At 42.0% G+C, this 16,298-nt stretch overlaps 1 protein-coding gene across 1 annotated transcript in view; it reads left to right on the top strand.

Moving 5' to 3' along the window:
• ADCY2 (adenylate cyclase 2) overlaps positions 1-16,298 on the top strand; it is a 388,589-nt gene that overhangs the window by 110,434 nt on the left and 261,857 nt on the right. The window lies entirely within an intron of this gene.

Raw genomic sequence — 16,298 nt, 5'->3', positions numbered from 1 at the left:
ATGTAAGAAATGCAGCCATGGTGTAAAATGCAGGGGGCACTGACGGAATTGATTAGGAACAACACTGCCATTGAAAAGGGGATTTTAGATGTGGGTCACATGAGCCCTGTGAGGTCGGAGAAAGTGGTTTGTCATTCAGTTGATGGAATGTTTTATTTGGGAACTTGAAAGGGAACTGGAGGCTTATCCTTGGGTGTCTAGTAATCCCTCTGAATTGGAAAGCTTTCTGTGGATCCCTTTTCTCAAGACTCCTCTTCTAGAGCTCATAACAGAGGAGCGCTCAGAGTGGCCCGAAAGACCTGCATTTCTGAGACATCCTTTGTTGGCACCGAGCAAGCATAAGAGCACTGGCCCCGATTCTGCACAGTGGGCTGCAGGGTCACACGGGCTGGCTCCGATGTGGAGGAAAGTGAGTCCTTGTGGCTGAGCCCAGGAGCCTGCAGCCCCCAAGACGCAGGTGGAGACCAGTCAGTAACTAATCAAACGAAAGCAGGAAGGTGGTGTTTTCTGAAAAGAAGAAACAATCCAGCTGTGCCTGGGAAGAGGTGGGGAACATGTTCCTTTTTATAGGAGCTCTGCCCCAGCTTGGCTTCCCTCTGCTGCATTGCAGAGCTTCCCTTGAAGATATTTATGGGACATTTCTCCTTTCTCCCGTAAATTCACTTTTCCACTCTTACCATAATGGGGCCTGGGTGGTGCGTGTGTTTTTGCAGGAGGAAGGAGTATGTATAATCTGCTCCCCCCAGCTGACAGTGTGAAAATCACTGCAGGAAAGTCCTTATCACCCAGGCATCAGGGCGCTTGAGCACATTTTCAGGACTCCCAACACCATGGTTTTAGGTTCCCCTAGAGCACATCCCTTGAACGTGTCGTACCTTTGCCCCTTCATGAATACAGTGCCTGCAGGACAGGTGTAATAGAAAAAGCTATCTGGGAAATAAGGTTTAAGATACATGCCTGTAAGGATTAAATAGGGTTAAAAAAAAAGAAAAAGGGGAAAAAATAAGTGCTTTGTAAAGACTCTGGTGTATTCTAGGTCATTACATACTGTAGTGATTTTGGTCTTTTTTTTTTTTTTGAAGCATTTTTATTTTCTTCCATTAGTTAAAAAAAATGGGAAAGAATGTAATCTTATTTAATTACTCAATTTTCAAAACACACAAAGAAAAACAATTCTTTTTTTTTTTTAAGATTTTATCTACTCATTCATAAGAAACAGAGAGAGAGAGAGTGAGAGCGAGCGAGAGAGAGAGAGAGAGAGAGAGAGAGGCAGACACACAGGCAAAGGGAGAAGCAGGCTCCATGCAGGAGCACCATGTGGTACTTGATCCCAGGTCTCCAGGATCAGGCGCTGGGCTGAAGGCAGCGCTAAACCACTGAGCCACCCGGGCTGCCCAGAAAAACAATTCTTATCAGTGGGCAGCAAGAGATGGGAAACTTCTGTAATAGCAGAAAGAAGAAAAGCTTTTCCTTCCCAATGATTTCATAGGAGAATAACATTGAAAGGAGCAGAAGCACAGAATGGTAGGTTTCCTTTCTTCAGAAGTAAGTTCACAATGATTCCAAGAACCAGGAGATACTGATAGATTTAAAATGGAAGGTCCATTGGTAAATGTCAGGGTAATGAGGTAAAAGAGCTCTAGGTACCTTTGACCACTGTAGGCTATAGGGCATCAAACCTGTAAATAGCTCTGGTTTGTGATGTGATGTGCACTGAGTTCTGTTTACCTTATCTTACCTTATCTTATCTGATCTCAATCTCATAACCCTGAGATCATGACCTGAGCCAAAATCAAGAGTCCAAACTGACTGAGCCATCCAGGACCCCCATTGAGTTCTGAATATGAACCATGTGCATACATTAGAATGCTACAGATTGGGTGGTTATATTCCTGCAGTTTAATTGTTTAAAGCAAAATTATTTAAAATAAAGGATGTCGGTTTCATATGAAGAGGGTTGCCTGTGGGTGATGATCAATATCACCCTGCCTTCCAAGTCATACATTTTTGTTTAGCATGGATCCATATTAAGAATTTTTGTTTCATTTTATTTTTTGAACATTGGCAATCTGTCGATAGCATATAACGCTTCTCTATTAACCAAGGTGTTGATGTCATAGAAAACCCTATTCCCTTCTCTGTTGATTAACAGAGTTCATTGTTCTCAGGAAATTTATTTTCCCAGCATTTAACTCGAAGTAGAGTTCAGTCTCAGGTATGCTATATCACCTAGCTGAGGAAATTTAGTTAATAACTGAAAATCATGAATGATAATTTTTAATGCATTTAAACATAAAGTATAATCCATAACCCATTTTTTGACTTTTATTTGGAAGCAATCACAGACCTATCAGTAAGTTTCCAAACCTAGTACAGAGCTTTTTTTTTTTTTTTTTCCCCCTAGGGGTTATGCATCCTTGTCCAGCATCACAGAAGTGATGGCATGTTCTCATCACGTTTGGTCATGGTCTCATGATTTATGCTGGTCATTAGTGTGATGGCATGGGCGACCAGGCTGTTGCACTTTGGATTTACTCTTTGTAATTAAGACATTTGGTGGAGAGGTACTTTGACACCAGGCAAATATCCTGTTTTATTTCCTTGTTGATGTCCACACCATCTTGCATTTCCCTGTTCTGTACAATGGATTAGAAGCTGTGACCATCATTGTTTGTTTTGACACCTAATACAGGCTCAGATGTGGCCAATGAGCACCCCTTCAAGCTAGCTGCTACACCGTTTTTGGTGTGTCCCCCTCTCTCTTGGAGAACTTGCTTGCTCTCTGCCAAAACAAGATGTTCCAGGCTCATTTCATGTCTGCCTGCCCTGGCCCTAAAATCCATCATCTCTCTAAGGAGCCCTGGTTCTTTTTAGTGAAGAATGGCGCTTAGAAACAGGGTCTGGGCTGTAGGTCTTTTCATTCCCACTGGGTTGTCATTACTCCAAGGCAAGGCGCACACACATCTACACCTACATCTACTTTTATATATCCTTATGATTTCACGCTGGTATTTCCAACCCGCCATGGGTTCCATGCCAGTTCCTCCCCGCTGCCTTTCCATTTTGACTTCAGGGCCAATAGTGAAAACAGTTTAGTTCCCATGATCCTTGATGTATTTACTTACTTGATCCATCCCAGGATATAACCAGTCTCCTATTTCAGTTCCCACCCCTACCACCACAAAGGTGCCTTCTCACTTGGCCCAAATTCCCTTCCCATTACACATGCCCTCCTTCCCTGGACCAGGGTCTGACACTCCATCCATGTGGGGGTGTCCCCTCCCCCAGCTGGGGCTCTGTCCTCTGTGTAGACATTCTTGGGTCCCAGCCCAGCTGTATCACTGTGGGCGAAGCCAGCCTCCCTGGCTCCCTGTAGGTGCAGATGGTCCTTGCTCTGCCTGATGGCTGTGGACCGAGTTATTCAGGAGAGAAGGAAGGGGTGCCTTGGTGACTCAGTCAGTTGAGTGTCTGACCCTCAATTTCAGCTCAGGTGGTGATCTCCAGGTCATGAGATTGAGCCCTGCATTGGGCTCTAAACTCAATGGGGAGTCTGTTAGAGATTCTCTCTCCCTCTCACTCTGCTACTCACACAAGCCTTCTCTCTCTCTCTCTCTCCCCTTCTAAAAAATAATATAATATAAAAATAAATAAATAAATAAATTTAAAACGTTCCATTCAGGGGAGAAGGAAAAGAACAAAAAGGGCAGGAGGAGATGATGGTGTAGGGAAATGGAAGAGAAGGAGCACGTTTTGAACAGTTTCCTTGTGGAAGAGGAGGAGATTCTTTCCAATGCTCTCTGTGATCCCCGTTTGTCCTAGCCTCTCAACTTTTCTTGCAAGTCCTTCATCTTTATTTTCCTAACTGGGTTTCAGAGGACAGTTTCTGGAATCTGGGATGATCCTTAAATATTAGGAAACATAAAGAAGATAAGTTTCACATGGTCTGTGTAAGAAGAATGTATTATTATTTTTAAATTAATTTATATATTTTAGAGAGGTGGGGGAAGGGCAGAGGAAGAGAGAGAGAGAGAATCTCAAGCAGATGCCCTACCGAGTGTGGAGCCCAACACGGAGCTCGATCCCACGACCCTGAGCTCATGACCTGAGCCAAAATCAAGAGTCGGGTGCTTAACCAACTGAGCTATCCAGATGTCCCAAGAAGTATATTATTTATCTATCATAGATTTCATGTGAGCACCACAAGTCCTTAGCAATTCATGGTTAACTAGAAAATAAGTTCCCATGTATGAGTAGGATACTTTTGACCACAAGTGCAGCAGGGAGTCTTTTGTTTATGGCTGGATCAGGCAAAGGGGAGCCCCAGGTTAGGAAGACCGCCCGAAGCCTCCATACTCGTGCTGTGGTGCTGCCTCCCACTTGAACTCGGGGGTAAGGGTGGCAGGTGCACAGCCCTTAGGATTGGAAGGCTGGGCAGGAACCTTGCCTCCCAGATGGGGAAGCAGGTCCATTGCTCGGGAGCCATGGTCCAGCCTGCAGCCTGTACATCTTAGATGCACCTGTTGTCTGTTCTGTGTTTGCCAGGTCTTCGTCCCTGCAGGCAGGGTACTGAACCACCCTCAAGGAACTACTAAATAGTCCTGTTTAGGTATCATGATTACCTTTTCTTTCTTACTCTTTTTTACTTAATTTTCTTATATTTTAATTTCCTTCATATTTATACCACATTCTGGATTTTCATTTCATGTATCTTTTATTTTCCCATGAGACAAGGAAGAATTTTAATATAGATTTACTTACACAAGCCAGTTATATAGGAATCCATATTTATTAAAAGAGATAAGTTAAGGAGTACTTATTGATTTTCTAACAGGATTACTCATACTTCTGATAAATGTTATAGGATTCTTATATGCAGTGGATACTTGGGTATATTTATGATACAACTTGAAAAAAAACCTTAGTTTGGACCTAAAATAGAAAACATAATCTCTCATCTATGGCAAGAGTATAACCAGTAGTAATGCAGCTTTGTTATATAACCAGTTCCTCTTCAGCATAATTCAGGAACTGTATATTGGAGTCTGGAATTAAGTTGCATTTAGGATCTAATCTGAGAAGCTTAAAAGGAAAACAGCAGGTTACCAGCTGCCTGGTCTCTGGCTCTGGAAGAGACTAATTGTTGGGAATTTGAATCTCTCTTGCTACTGTGTTGTCTTTGGAGAAGTGCAGGATGTTGATATTTTCCACAAAAGGGAAGAAAGGGGACTGTACTACTGTTCATTTCATGTAACATCTAGCTATCAATCGAGTATGATCCATATTTTATTTTAGCAAGCTATCACTTACAGGTTTAACATTATAATTTGGAAGGAGTCAGGGTAAGCATGGAAGAGAGGTAACAATAGGGAGGTGTCTGATGTGACTAAATTCTGAAGCAAATCTCAAGGCACTCCACATTCCTGCAGAAGGCACTCCCTTCCTTCCTTGTCCTTCCCCCAGCCCCACAGAAGTCTCTGCCTCTCCTTTAAATGGCAGGAGCTTTGCACCATCATCTCACCAGAGAGAGTTTGGTGGAGTGAGTGAACAACAACAGCACAATTCATGCTTTCCTTCAGGACATCCCATCACTTTAAAAATGCTCTGGCACTTTCTAGAATGAAACTGCAAGAATGCGTGACAGAGAACTTTCCCGTTGATAATCATTTTACCATGATGACGGACTCAGACCTAGGTTTACTTTTCAACATTTGTGAGGCTGTTTTGTGGAGGGGTGGAAGGAACAGAGCTAAAGGGAAGCCCTATTAGACCATGAGTTGGAGATTTGATCAAAGGAGCATGAAAAAAGGATTTATTGAAAAATGAACAATGCTAGTTGGTCACCCTTCAGTGGCCTCTATCCTCTTCTGGATTCTATAGTCAGAGCTTTGTGCACTCTGTTCATTCAAAGCACTGGATTCATATCAAATGCAATACATTACAGATTGATTGCAGGTTGGCTGAGTAGTGAACTCGCTGACTGATATCTTGACGGGTGATTTTCCTCACATGTTCACCAACACCCAGGTACCCATGTTCCATTTTATGCCAAGATCCAAGGCTCTGTCCATTCCAAGTGTTTACTGTAGAGGATAATTTGTGAAAGACACTGATTTTAATCCCTTATGTATCCATCTGTTAATTGCTCTTTAAAACCCTCAGAAGACAATAAGAAAATCAGCACCCCTATGGTGAGTCACACAGGACTCCTTCCTTGTACTTGCAAGACGAATGATAAATCTGCTGAGTTGTACAAACTTGAAAGAAAAATATATCGACAGCTTGGCTTGAGCAAGAATTTCTCCATGATTCTAAGAGATCTCTTTGAAGAGTAGGGAGAAACCCAATGATTTGGTGTAGCATAGAGTGGATGTATGCATGGTCACTGAGAGATGCTGCAAGGAGAGCTAGGCCTAGAGATGTTCCTAGTTATCTGTAGTGCAGGAACAGTGATAATAGCTTCCTACTAGGGCAGCAGATGTGATTAAATGAGATAACAAATGAAAAGGACTTACCTGGCCCAGGTGCGTGGTTAGTACTTAGAAACATTAGGTAGTAGTAATAATGATGGCATGGTAATGTACCTACAATACTTTCATGATGTTTGTGGAGAGCACCAGACTGGTCAGGCTGGGAGCAGAGGGAGGAGACATACTTTCTGTCTGTTTTTACAACAATAATCACAGCATGCCTTCTGTGAGAATAATGGGCATCATTTTTTGCCTTGCCTAGGAGGTGTGAGATCTTGCTCACCAGATGCTGGGTTTATCATTTTTGGAATCCTTCTCAAGCAGCTCCAGAGTGTCTTGACGTGGCAGAGAGTGTGGGATGCTGGACAGAGCTAGCACTTTGGCCTCAGATGGACTCTGAGTTAGGATCTCTTACTCCCACTTTATAGCTGTGTGCGGTGGACATGGAGGTGGACCAACCAGATAACCCTCAAGGGAAGACTTATAGTCCAGCTTTTGGGAGTGTTGTTGGCAGCTGACTTTCAGCCCTTAGACTCTTTAAAGCTGTTTCTGCTGCATAGAGCAGCCAGCTCAAGGTTATGTCTTTTCAAGGGTGGCCTACACCCATGACTGATAGAGGTGGGTGTGTAGATTGTATTCAATCTGGACCCCTGCAGGGCAACTCCGATGGCCCATATCAACCCTGGAGTTTCTGTGGGTTTTTTCCTAAAGTTGTCAGATCTGCATCACAGCTCAATTTCTGTCTCTGCTTAGTCTAGCGTCCTTCCCTCCCCGCAGGCATTGACCTGAAGGGCATTTCCTAGTAAACACTGAACTCTGTTTCAGAATGTGCTTCCTGGAGGGCCAGTATGCAACATTGCATGAACTTGACTAATTCTTAGTTACTCAGTTTTCTCAGCTGTAAAATGGGAGCAGTAACACTGACTTCCCTCGATAGTTGCTGGCCTTGGTGCTGATTCAGTCAACTAGTGTGTCTGAAGAACCAGTTATTAAGTGGGGCTGGTACATAACACTTAATGAATAGTGGACAAGAAGAGCAGCCGTAATGCATTTTGCTAAGTTTATATGACTTTTATAGAACCTGAGAATAAGGGAACATGAAAATATTTGGGGGGGACTATGTTAATTATCAAAGCCCCAAATGATCTATGGAGTTGTGTAGGGCAAGAGTTGGATCGTACATGTGCCAAACCCTCTGGGCACAGGCCTGGCCTGATTGGCCATCCTGCAGTGTGCCCACCCAGACTCAAGGCGGTGAGCTTCATCTTGGTGAGGTACTAGAAGCCCACCCTCCACTAGTGAGTGAAATTTGGAACTTTTGCTAATGCCTGAGGATCTGAGCTCCTGTGGGTTGATGGAATGCCTGGTTTTGGAAACCCTTGAGGGTTTGTACCTCATCCTTTACCAAGAAGAGGCATTTACAGGATCACTTCCAGCAGGATATCTTGGACTTCTGTGCTGTCCTTTCTCTGAAGTGTCTTGTTCTCTGGAGAAGCCTGTTCTTGTTCCCCAGCCAACCTTGGGGGTTGCACTTTACCCCACTCAGACCAGCCACATGGTATGGGGGTGGATCTGGCCATAACATGTGTCAGTTTTGTGGTCAGAGGGACATGTACCTGTACAGCTCTGCCTCTTCGTGTCACTTGTACCACCCCCAGCTGAGATACTCTGTTGGTTTCCTAGGGCAGCTATAACAAATTACCACAAACATAGATGCTAAAAACAACAGTTCTTCCTTTCCTTTCCTTTCCTTTCCTTTCCTTTCCTTTCCTTTCCTTTCCTTTCCTTTCCTTTCCTTTCCTTTCCTTTCCTTTCCTTTCCTTTCCTTTCCTTTCCTTTCCTTTCCTTTCCTTCCTTCCTTCCTTCCTTTCCTTCCTTCCTTCCTTCCTTCCTTCCTTCCTTCCTTCCTTCCTTCCTTCCTTCCTTCCTTCCTTCCTTCCTTCTTTTTGGTATATAATCCCAGTTTATTGGAGAAAAGCATACACATGTAGAAAGGGAACAAGAAGGAAATGCTCTCCTATTTTCGTGGTGGTTACCACTGGATGGTGGGATACAGGTGAGCCCTCTTCCTATTTATGCTTTTCTTCATTTTCCAGAATGAACATACATTATTTTTACATTTGGAAATAAACTTTTTTCAAATGCCAAAAAATGTAGATTGCTACATCAGGATCCAGAAAGCCCCAATAAATCTTTGCCCTCTTCCAGTTGGGCTATTCCTTCTCATTTTATTTTATTTTTTTCTATTTTTTTTATTGGAGTTCAAATTGCCAACATATAGCATAACACCCAGTGCTCATCCCATCAAGTGCCCCCCTCAGTGCCTGTCACCCAGTCACCTCATCCCCCCACCCACTTCCCCTTCCACTACCCCTTGTTCATTTCCCAGAGTTAGAAGTCTCTCATGTTCTGTCTCCCTCACTGATATTTCCCACTCATTATCCCTCCTTTCCCCTTTATTCCTTTTCACTATTTTTTATATTCCCCAAATGAATGAGACCATATAATGTTTGTCCTTCACCGATAGACTTACTTCAGGCAGCATAATACTCTCCAGTTCCATCCACGTTGAAGGAAATGGTGGATATTTGTTGTTTCTAATGGCTGAGGAATATTCCATTGTATACATAGACCACAGCTTCTTTATCCATTCATCTTTCGATGGACACCGAGGCTCCTTCCACAGTTTGGCTATTGTGGACATTGCTGCTATAAACATTGGGGTGCAGGTGTCCTGCCATTTCACTGCATCTGTATCTTTGGGGTAAAGCCCCAGCAGTGCAAATGCTGGGTTATGGGGTAGTTCTGTTTTTAACTCTTTGAGGAACCTCCACACAGTTTTCCAGAGTGGCTGTACCAGTTCACATTCCCAAAGAGATGGAAAAATATTCCATGCTCATGGATTGGAAGAATTAATATTGTGAAAATGTCCATGCTACCCAGGGCAATTTAGATATTTAATGCAATCCCTATCAAAATACCATGGACTTTCTTCAGAGAGTTGGAACAAATAATCTTAAGATTTGTGTGGAATCAGAAGAGATCCTGAATAGCCAGGGGAATATTGAAAAAGAAAATCAGAGCTGAGGGCATCACAATGCCAGATTTCAGGTTGTACTACAAAGCTGTGATCATCAAGACAGTATGGTACTGGCATAGAATCAGACACATAGATCAATGGAACAGAATAAAGAACCCAGAAATGGGCCCTCAACTCTATGGTCAGCTAATATTTGACAAAGCAGGAAAGACTATCCAATGGAAAAAGGACAGTCTCTTCAATAAATGGTGCGGGAAAATTGGACAGCCACGTGCAGAAGAATGAAACTAGACCATTCTCTTACACCGGACACAAAGAAACTCAAAATGGATGAAAGATCTAAATGTGAGATAAGAATCCTCAAAATCCTAGAGAACACAGGCAACCCCCCATTTTTGAACTTGGCCACAGCAACTTTTTGCAAGATACATCTATGAAGGCAAGGGAAACAAAAGCAAAATGAATTATTTGGACTTCATCAAGATAAAAAGCTTCTGCACAGCAAAAGAAACAGTCAACAAAACTAAAAGACAACCTACAAAAAAAAAAAAAAATAAAAACCTACAGAATGGGAGAGGATATTTGCAAATGACATATCAGATAAAGGGCTAATATCCAAGATCTATAAAGAACTTACTAAACTCAACAGCAAAGAAACAATCCAATCATGAAATGGGCAAAAGACATGAACAGAAATTTCACAGAGGAGGACATAGACATGGCCAACACGCACATGAGAAAATGCTCCGCATCACTTGCCATCAGGGAAATACGAATCAACAGCTCTTTCTAAACTCTGAAATTTATTCTCTCACAGAAGTCAAAACCAAGGTGTTGGCAGAGTTAGTTCCCTCCAGAGGCTCCAAGGCTCCAAGGGACAATGCTTTTATGCCTTTCTCTGGCTTCTGGTTGTTGCTTGCAGTTCTTGGCATTCTTTGGTGCAGGGCTTGAGAATTCTACTCCTGTGTCCATCTTCAGATGACCTTCTTCCCTTTTTGTCTCTGCATTTACTTCCCTTCTGTCTCTTACAGAGACACTGGTTATTTGTCTTTAGAGTCCTACTCTGAATCCAGGATGATCTCATACAACATTCTTAACATGATTACATCTGCAAACATCCTTATTTCAAAAAAAGGTCATATTGTGAGGTTACCAGTGTGGGAACTTTTGGGGCTTCTATCCAGCCCACTAGAGATGCCAACATCCACACCTGGACTGCAGTTCTACTCCTCTCCTGCCATGGATACTACAGACCTTCCATGTGGTCTCTGAGCCAGTGGCTGTGGGGTTCCCTTGCCCTTGTTTGTTCAGATAGCACCAAGCTCTGTGATGCACAACATAGTAAGATCCCTCATTGGAAGATATTTATGGCAACACATAGAGAAGTAAAGCAAAACTAGGGGAATTTAGAGTGAGGAAACATAAGGGAATTCCACCCTTGTTTAAACAAGACTGTCATCCAGAGGGCAAGCACCAAGGATTCGTGAGGAATGATTGCAGGTAGGTAGGGCAACTAAACATTGGCCATTGGCTCATTGCTCCATTTAAAAAAAATAGATGATATGGTCACATTTTTTAAAAGTTTGAGACAAGGGCTTCAAAAGGTTTTTGGTGAAAATATTTCTTCCAACCACTTTTGAATTCTTTCACTGCTTTTAGTAACTTTTCATTTGATCTTCTTAGGTTTTCCAGACCTATAATCCATCATTTTCAAGTGAATTACCATTTTTGGAGTTTTAATTTTCTTTCTAATTATTTTGCCTAGTACTTTCAGAAAAAATTAACATTAAAGTGGTGGTAGGAGATACAGTTACCTGTTTTTTTTTTTTTAAGATTTTATTTATTCATTCATGAGAGACAGAAAGAGAAAGAGGGGGAGGGGGCAGAGACACAGTCAGAGGGAGAAGCATGCAGGGAGCCTGATGTGGGACTCGATCTCAGGACTCCAGGACTATGCCCCGGGCTGAAGGCAGGCATCAAACCGCTGAGCCACCCAGGGATCCCCATTTACCTGTTTTTTTTTTTTGTTTGTTTGTTTTTTAATTTATTAGGATTGATGTTTGTCCTTTAAGCTTTCGGGTCAAGTGAGTTTTATAATTTGAAGGAAGTAACCATCTATTTCTACTAGAGAGGTCTTATTTTCTCTTTCCTTTTTTTTTTTTTTTTCTTCCCTTTAAGGATGGATCTATTAAAAGACAGTTTTTGTCACCCATGGGCAAGATTGTATGATTTCTCCCATTGTGGAATATTGAGCATTCTTGAATTTTTGGAATTCACTCAGTAGGTCATACTGCTTATCTAATTTGATGCTTAATTTCTTTGGTCAATAACTTGTGAAGGATTTTGCATCTATTTTGACTGTAATAAAAGCAAACAGGTAGCACTGACCTTGGTCCAGGGATGGTTCTGAGTGCTCTGCTCATGTATGAGTACCTTTTATCTCAAATGTTCCTATAGATTAAACTAGAATAGATCAGATACCATCCTCTTTCTTCCCTGTGGAAATTCTTCTGTTTAGATTTACTTTCTTTTCTAGAGTTCGTTCTGTCAAAGATATTTTCTTATTAATAGTCTCTTTCATCCTAGGTTTCAATGATTTTCAAAATGTTGAGTAATCTCTGCTCATGGTTTCAATTACCTCTGTATCTGTGTTTGCTTCTACTTCTCCCTGGTTACTTTCTTATTCTTGAGATTTTCCCTTTTTCTATTAATTCCTGATTCATATCTCTAATGTTTTATATTGTTTTTATTTCTCCAAGAGTAAGTTGTGGATATGTTTATTATTTTTATTAATTTGGAGAGCTTTTTAGTTCAGTTTTTTTATTTGTTAATTTCTTCCAGTAGTTTTTCTTGGGTTTGTTTTGTTTTGTTTTTATTTTTTTCATTCCTAAATTCTTGTGTTGGATGCTTGAGCCATTTATTTTTTTCTCTCTTATTTTTTTATATATGAGTATTGACCAGCTATAAATTTTCCTCTAAAACCTGCTTTAGCTTTATGCCTTATATGTGCATATTATCATTATTTTCTAGATATTTTGCTGATTCAGTTTGAGTTTATTTTTTGACATAGAGAAACTTTAGTGTACCCCCTCCCCTACACCACAACCCCTGGGGACAGAGGATATTTCTTTTCTGTTTCTAATAGTAAATTTTAGGGTTTTGTTTTGATTTTCATTTTGTTTTGCATTGAGATTAGAAAATTGTCTGTGTTTCTATTCTCTGGAATGTGTATTGAAGTCATTGTTTGGTAGTCTAAGGCCAGCCTGAAGTTTTCTTTTCCTTTACAACAGAGTTGATCTTTCTGCCTGAATGTCCACCAGACCCCTTTATTTTTGAAGTCTAGCAAGTTTACTGTGATTTGAAGTTTTATTGATACTTTTGGCTTAGCTTTCCATTTTTCAGAATTATTTTAAGATGAACACTGTTACTATGAATGCTGATTGTTCTTGGGGCACCTGGCCAGCTCAGTCAGTAGAGCATGAATCTCTCAAGTTTTGGGTTGTAGATTGAAGCTCCATGTTGGGTGCAGAGATTACTTACAAATAAAATCTAAAAAAAAAAAAAAAAAAAAAAATAGAATGCTGGGACTCCTGGGTGGCTCAGTGGTTGAGCATCTACCTTTGGTTCAGGTCATGATCCCAGGGTTCTGGGATCAAGTCCAGCATCGGGCTCCCCACAGGTAATCTGCTTCTCCCTCTGCCTATGTCTCTGCTTCTCTCTGTTTGTCTCTCATGAATAAATAAGTAAAATCTTAAAAAAAAATGAATGCTGATTGTTCTCTTAGCACTACAATGTACTGAGCACATGTGGAGGTGAACCACTGCATTAAGTGACACTTGAGTGAATGTACTTAACGTAGCTGGTGGAGATGCCAATTGACAGAACCCCCACACCTTGACACAGGAGTGCTTCCCACCATGTGCCCAGCAAGGTCATTGCTTTTGGAGGCTAGCCTCTTGAACATACTGAATACAGGCGGCTCCTACCAACATTCCTACAATTGTAAAGCAGGGAATTGGCCTTCATATGTCTGGCGGGGTCCCTCACCCTGAATAGGTACTTCTCCACTTCCTTGTGACATCTGCAGCCTTCTCTCTGAGGGCTTTCTTAAGATATCTTTGCTCACCTTCCTACTACTGAGCCCTACTTCCTTTACATAATCCTCACATCCACTTGGAATTTGGAGGTTCTATTGATCTAATTTTCTTGAAAATATAAATCACATGTGCATTTCCCATGCTCTTTGGTGTTCTAAATAATTTCTAGGAAAAGAGGAAATGTTATCTTTGTGGGACAAAATGGAAATACTACATTTTCATCCTTTTCTTTGGTTTCTTAAAATTTCACCTTCTTTGCTTCTTTTCTTTGGTTTCTTAAAATTTCACCTCAAATTCTAGATCAAGATGATAACCAAAGATGGGAAGGGGAAGAAGAAAAGATAAAGACACTAACCAGAGTTTTATTATCATATAGAATGTTTTTCTAAGATTCCTAGCCAGGAGTTGTATTAGTCAGGTCAGGCCACTATAACAAAACACTACAGCGTGAGTAGTTTAAACAACAGATACTTATTTTCTCACAGTTTTGGATGTTGGAAGTGTGATATCAGGAAGCCAATATGTTTGAGTTCTGGCAAGAGCTCTCTTCCTGGCTTGCAGATAGCTACCTTTTTGCTGTGTGGGAGGGAGGGAGCAGGAGAGAGAAAGGGAAAATGAGAAGGAGCAGGAGAGGGGATGAGAACCAGTGCCCATGCTCTTTTGTCTCTTTTTTTTTTTTTTTTTTTGAGGATTTTTAAAATTTATTCATGAGAGATACACATAGAGAGATGCTCAGACATAGGCAGAGGGAGAAGCAGGCTCTCTGCTGGGAGCCTGATGCAGGACTTCATCCCAGGACCCCAGGATCACAATCTGAGCCGAAAGCAGGCACTCAACCACTGAGCCACTGAGGCTTCCCCATCTTGTATCTCTTCTTATAAGGACACTAAAATCTAAGCAGATCAGGGCTCAACCCATAACTTCATTTCACCTAAATTACTTCCTTACTCCAATACAGTCACATTGGGGGTTAGATCTTCAGTGTATGGATTTAGGGCAGCTACAGTTCAGTCTAGCAGCTGCCATGCCTGGGTTTACTAAGTTTTGCAGATTTGAGTCTCAGCATGGTATGAAAAACTCATGCTGCAAGTCTTATGCTCTAACCCCTGAGTGCACCTGTTCTCCATTTCTCTTTAAATTGCTCTGCCAGGAGACCTAGAAGCAGAGCAGCAGCAGAGTCCAGGTGGTAGAGCGGTCACTGTCCTCGGCCGCAGTGTAACCAACAGGCGTCACTGGTCTGGAGGTGGGGCTGCGATGGTGGGAGGCCCACCCCATTCCCCGTGTCCCCCTGGCATCCTGACCTTTGCTCTTGTTGTTTTCCATGGGAATGATCCCATCACATTTCAGTATGCTTATTTATACACCCTCCTGCTGCACATTCCCTGGGTTTTGAGATGAACTTCTGATGTCTGTGGCAGGAACTAAAGCTTTTTAATATTTTTATTTGTCCTAGCAGCGAGGGTACATGGTGTTAACTGGGTGCATGCATGAATAAGCCCGTGAGGGACTGAATGAATGGGGATGCAAACTCATACCCAAACCTGGAGACGTTTTGGCTTTGCCACCACCAAATGAGGAGAATGGCAGGCGCTTCCTTCTTATTGCACCATCTGCAGTCACAATGCTGAATGTAAAGTCACTGCAGTATTGGTGTCCTTTAGAGAGAATCAGAAGAAGTGACCACAGTCCCGATACCCTCAAACCTTTGTATTCTCTCCTTCTCAAGATCAGTCAGGTCTTCACAGGGAGCTTGTAATTCCTCCTTCGGCTCTTAGATTTATAGTATTCTAGAGGAATTGGAGGAAAGACACAAAAATGAGGAACTAGGAAACAGGATAGAGAAAGAGAAGTTCAAAGATGGAATTACTTGTGATTGGTAGGAAAATGAGATAAAATTGAACTGGCTCTAGTGATATGAATATGACTGCTCACAGCAGCCCCTGTGAGCTTTGTCTCTGCATCTAGACATTGCCTCATTTTAGGTATTTACACAGAGGAAGTCACCAATTGGATTTCCTGTTCTTGCAGAAAAGAAGACCTTTCCAAAAAGTCCTAAAGACGCAGAGATGCACTGCCTTACACATAGCTCAGGTTGTTTTGTCCGTGAGGTACTTAGTGCTTCAAGCTATGAGTTATACTTTGGTCTAAACCCCTGTTGTAAGATTATTAACAGGCTGAAGACTGCCATTCTTGATTAAGTGCAGAACCGGTCCTCTGCAGCAGAGCGAGGCTCTCCTTTGGAAGGCCTCCCTGGCTTTCCCTGCTGAAGATAACCCAGACTCAGGCAATTCTACTCATCAGGACGTGCAAGCCCCAGACACGGTGGTTCCCACGGAGAAACACATTTCTACCCTCAGCTTCATCACTAATGGGCACATTTGGCCATTGTGGAATTAGGGATGATGGTGGTTCAGACAGAGGTGGACAAATCCCAGCAGAAGCCTCCTCTGTGTGGGTGGGTGCACCACCCATTCCTGCCATTCCCCTGCAAGCCCTGGAGAGTTGGTTTAGTAATAACTGGTGTGGTTGATTATCATTTCAATGACCTCCCTTAAAGAACCTTCTCAGATGACTCTAAGGACCAGGACCTCATGATTGTAATACTGCAATGTCTCATTGCTGACCATTCCCCAGCATTTTTAATTCTTTATGTCACGTGACCGTGTATCAGACCTATTCTGGATTCTTCCCTCA

The sequence above is a fragment of the Canis lupus genome, chromosome 34, assembly GCF_011100685.1.
Source record: "Canis lupus familiaris isolate Mischka breed German Shepherd chromosome 34, alternate assembly UU_Cfam_GSD_1.0, whole genome shotgun sequence".
Taxonomy (NCBI): Eukaryota; Metazoa; Chordata; class Mammalia; order Carnivora; family Canidae; genus Canis; species Canis lupus.
Note: the sequence above shows the minus strand (reverse complement) of the source record. Positions and strands in the feature narration are given on the sequence as shown.